The following is a 5,460-nucleotide window of genomic DNA, read 5'->3' as shown; positions in this document are numbered from 1 at the left end:
GGTCAACGCACAAGCCAAAAATTGGACAGTTTTTAACGGATTCTCATTATCTTATATTCATTGAAATGTGGAAGGTCGTGTCTTTCCACTTCTTTTAGGATAACCATTGACTGTGAACCAGGGATGAAAGAGTAGGTACAATTGATTATATATGATATGATATAGATTTTAGGTACAATCATCTCTTGATCAGATGCATTTTTAGTTTTTTTTTCTTTTTCCTTTACCGTGCTAATATAGTTACTTGTAGGCACGCGAGAAGCTTCGCTTTCATTTTGAAGAATAAACAATTCGAAAGAAAAGAGGTCAAAAGGAAGAATTTAAAAAAGTCATATTAAGTATTATCTTAAACATCTTACACTGTTTTTAGAGCAGCTACTACGAAAAATAAACACGTTACTTAGCTATCCTCAAATTCGTAATTTTTTTCTATTAATCTTAACGCTTATTTTCACTAAGTCAAATTAAATGGCATTTGCGGTCAAATAAGTGAAAACAAATTGTCAAATGAGACTAAAAAATGGTCTTTTGATTGATTTAGATCATAATAGGCCTTCAGGCGTGTACATGCGCTGTTAAAGTGGCTATTTATAAGTTTTTGGCCCATAATATCATCGGTAAAAATAGGGATAAAGGAAAGAAAGTTGTGTCAAAATATGTCAAAAAATTTTGTTGTCAAAATATGGCATAATGAAAACCAGCCTTTATTCGCCCATACAGTTAGGGATGCTCTTAAAAACATCGATGTTCCCGCAACAAACATCGTTGTCAAAAAACATCGGTTATAAAAACGATACATCGATGTTTTACCGATGTTTTAATATCCCATCTACTACACGAAATAAAATGTAGCCTGAAATATTTTTTAAACTCGAAAGAACTAGATTCACATATCCGCTGCAAACCATAACTTTATACAAAACTTTGAAAAATTCAACAAATCTTTTAACAAATCTTTCTTCACAAGCGTTCGCTTGCCACTGGTCGTTCGGCACAATACGAACGGAGTGAGTGAACGATGTCGATGTTTTTCACTTTCCTAGTCTATGTCAGGGTTGCCACTGACGAAAAAAATATTTACCATCCATTTGAGAAAAATCTACCTAATCTGGAAAATATCTACCAATAAATTTTTTATTGTTATTTTAATAAAAACTATAGCTTTGTTATTTTTTTATTTATTTTAATTAAAACCATAGTTTTTTATTTTTTTAGTTATTTCAATAAGAACTAAAATTGTTTTTAAGAAACTTTTTATTTAACTAATTGTGCGGTATTTGAGTCATATTTTTGGCATTTTCGCAGTTTCCTTCAAAGCGGAAGTGATGAAACTAAAGGCAACAACGAAACTTCATACATAATTTGAAAAACTTCAACTCGAGTTATTATAGACAAATACAGTGACTCAAAAAAGCACTTGGTGATTTTTTTATTATTCGCAATGTTTTTCAAGTAACAATTTTTTGTTGCTTTAACTAAATTAATAAAAATTAAGGATTCAAACTATATACAACATTTAGAAAAATTCGAAAAAATTTCGTCCAAATTTCGAATTTTTTACTCTGAATTTTTGGAATCGGAAGATACCGAGTTTTAAATCAAATAATACTTGAGTATAGCTCACAATGTGGTTCCAGTTGATTTTTTTTTTAATTTTTTGCCGCCAGTCTTTTGTGTTTCTTTACTTAGCAATTTCTATTGATAAAAAATAGCGTTGATTTCATTTTTTTTCGAACAATTTTAGTGCTTCACTACATACCTGTAAATTTTTTCTTTATATTTAAATAATCATTTAAAATATTTAGGCCATCAAAAGCTCCTCGGGATTCCAGTAATATGAGTTTTGAATGGAGCACGATATGTTCGCTTTATATCGATATACATTTATACGTATGCAAGTATATAAAAAGTATGCAGAGAAATTTATAATATAATTATAACTACGAAAAATAATCCGGTAACGAAAAGTTCAACAAAAATCTACCAAAATGAGAAAAAATTTACCTTTTTACCAACCCAGATTTTTTCTACCAATTTTGGTAACAATTTACCAAAGTGGCAACCCTGGTCTATGTATCGACGATGTATCCTCCAGCAAAACATCGATATTAACATCGATTTTTTTGGACGAAACATCGATGTTTTGAAAACATCGATGCATCATTTGCATCCCTATATACAGTCCAGTGTCTGGGATGTCTTCAAATTTCATATTTTCTTTAGATGAGAACTACAGCTATTTGACCCATATTCGCTTTTTGATTTCTGGAAATATATTTAAAATGCTTTCGAAGTTACTTACGGCAATTTGATTATTTTCTAGCAGACTTTTCCTGTTGTTTTATAAAAAGCTGGATAAAGAAGTATACTTCGCAAAGTGTGTTTTTTGTCTTTTTCGCCAATATTTTTCAGTAGTCAAAATTAAACAAAATCAACGCTTCTTCGATTCCCATTAGACTATAGTCTATAGATATAGGCTCTGTTAAAAAAAAACCTAATCATGTTTAAAGTACATCCATCTTTTGTATTCATGTTTTAAAAAAAATTTATAATAATAATACAAATGAATGATGTAAATTTTTTTAGGTACAATCTGTCTCATTTAGGTACATTTATTTTATGATATTAGGTACAATCTGAAATTTCCATTTTTCATCCCTGCTGTGAACCGAAAAGCTTCAGAAAAATCCGCAATTTTTTTTATTATTTTCATATTTTGTTGGGGTTTTTGTCATGATTGTCTTCTGTTTTCACTCAATACTAATGCATAAAATGCATGTTTGTTGTTGTTGTTGTTGTTGTTGTTGTTGTTGTTGTTGTAACTGCTTATTTAGCCCGTAATTTTCCACAGGCTCAAATAACGGTGGGCCCAGAAAACTTAATATTTCGATTGGGCCGAACCAGAGGGAGAGGTGTGTTAGTTGAGTTGGATTGGAGCGGGCATGTGAAGAGGTGGTTGGCCTCATGGGGGAATCACCCCATGGTGGACACTCATTTTAGATATTGGGAGGCGTAATCTCCTTCTATAATCCTGCTGTTTCACAGGATGCACAAGTTTTCCCGCTCAAACGGGGTCATTGATATTCCTACCGTTTTCTCTCAAATTCAGCACACTTCTTCTTGATATTCTGATGAACTTTTGATGTGCCTAGGACATCTGTGGAGCTTAAAAAATTTTGCGCTTCTTTGTGTGTATACTTAAAGAATGGGGCTTTATTAAGTTATCTAAATTGTAAATTTGTAGAGGCCATTTATGTTTTTGGTCCATTTTTGCAGAAGCATCTCGTATCATAAAGTTAATACCCGTTAAGCCAGGTCATACGATAAATAAGGGTTCTCTAAATATGTCGACTCCGGCGCCATCTGTCGGCACCATTTTTTGCACTTAACGCCATAAACACTCAGATAACTCGTGGCCTTAACCGTAACCGTCCCAGTGAGAGAACGATTCTAGTAGCGTTGGACTTGTCAAAGGCGTTTGACACCGTCTGCCATTCCACGCTACTAGAAGATATAGAGGCTTCCTCTCTCCCAAAAAGGCTCAAACGGTGGCCGGCAAATTATCTGAGTAGTCGACACTCGTCGATAATGTTTAGGGACAAATCGAGTAAACTTAGAAAAATAAAACTGGGGGTTCCACAGGGTGGTGTCCTTTCCCCCCTACTGTTTAACTTTTACATTTCAAAGCTCCCTCAACCACCAGAGGGAGTCTCGATTGTCTCTTACGCCGACGATTGCTCGATCATGGCGACTGGGAATGGAATTGATGGCCTGTGTTCGAAAGTAAACGGGTATCTCTCCGAACTTTCTCGCTTCTTCACTGCAAAGTGTGTAGCCCTTTCGCCTACAAAATCCTCTGCGACCCTGTTCACAATCTGGACGAAGGAGGTCAGACTACCGCTGGGAATTCACGTCGATGACACACCAATTTCGACGGTGAATAATCCCAAAATACTCGGAGTAACATTCGACAGCCTGCTCTTCTTCTCTGCGCACGCAACCGCTATTGTCAATAAAGTACAGAGCCGCAACAAGGTCCTCAAGTCGCTAGCCGGCAGTACTTGGGGCAAAGACAAAGAAACGTTACTGGCAACATACAAGGCAATAGGCCGGCCGTTTTTAAACTACGCAGCACCATTGTGGTCGCCGGGGACTAGTAGGACGCAGTGGACGAAGCTACAGACTGCACAGAACACCGCACTCAGGACAGCGACAGGATGCCTCCTGATGTCGCCAGAGCATCACATCCACAACGAGGCCCAAATGCTCCCCATAAAGGAGCACAACATAATGCTCTGCAAGCAGTTTCTGCAGACGAGCCCTCGCCTAGGCACGTCAGGAGGCATCTATATGAACTAACAGAAGTCCAGAGGTTCGTCAAACAGCCTCTGGACCCGTCAGCTTAACGACTGGCCCTGAACGGCATTCACAGGGAGTCAGTCTCGAGTTATGTAGACTCTAGACCTGTGAATGCCGTTCTAGGCACACCACCACCGGACACAGACGAGACGGAGCTTCGTCTGCCTCGGGAGACACGAACGACAACGAACGAACGAACGGTTCCTAGGGCTGCCGTTAGTGGAACTTGACGACAACGACTGAGATATCAATCGATCTGGGCGGGGTTGTTGTAGCCGCTACAACAACAACAACAACGACCATTTTTTGCAAAAGTATATTTTGCAATGCAGAGCAGAATTTAAAATTCTTGTGACGTATGATTCCTATAGGATGTGCCACGCCCCTTTTACAACAGTATATGTATTTTACATAATGTTGATGTGTATGTCAACACACACAATTTCAAAGTCATATGACTTACGGTTCCGAAGTTATTGCTGATTGAAAATTTCTCGACTATGGGATGTGCCTCGCCCCTTGTACAATCTCATTTATATATATGGATACTTTACTTTAAACATCTAGCATAGATCTGTATTCGCACCAAATTTAAAAGTCGAGTCACCTACGGTTCCGAAGTTATTGCTGATTCAAATTTTACGCCACACCTCCTTGTACAAACTCATTCACATATATGTAGCTTACTGTAAGCGCCTACCATGGATATGTCTTCATACAAAATTTTAAATTCATGTGACTTACGGTTTCGAAGTTTTAGCTGATTAAAAATTTCACGCCTATGGGAGGTGCCACGACTTCATGTCAGATCCATGATTTTATACTATAGGTTACGTCTGAGGTGACTCTATATACCAGTTAAAGCCCCATGAAAATCCATTCAATAGTTCCGGAGATTAGTGAGTTCAAACAGACATACACACAATCCACAGTTTTATTATAGTACAGATCAGGGAAGCCAACTCGTGGGGATTTTCCCGATTTGCGGGAAATTTCAGTTTGCGTGGGGAATGGACCGTTTTTTGTGGGGATTTTCAGCTCGTTCAATTCTAGTATAACAAAGTTTCAAATGGCCAAAAATTACCGTTGATTATTTTTTTT

General features: G+C 37.0%; 1 protein-coding gene across 1 annotated transcript in view; it reads left to right on the top strand.

Moving 5' to 3' along the window:
• LOC118739691 (serine/threonine-protein kinase unc-51-like) overlaps positions 1-5,460 on the top strand; it is a 57,566-nt gene that overhangs the window by 1,683 nt on the left and 50,423 nt on the right. The gene's annotated exons all lie outside the window — the stretch shown is intronic.

Source organism: Rhagoletis pomonella, unplaced genomic scaffold (assembly GCF_013731165.1).
Source record: "Rhagoletis pomonella isolate Grant_MI unplaced genomic scaffold, Rhpom_1.0 Rhpom_scaffold_00005, whole genome shotgun sequence".
In the NCBI taxonomy this organism is placed as follows: Eukaryota; Metazoa; Arthropoda; class Insecta; order Diptera; family Tephritidae; genus Rhagoletis; species Rhagoletis pomonella.
This window is presented reverse-complemented; position numbering and strand designations above follow the sequence as displayed.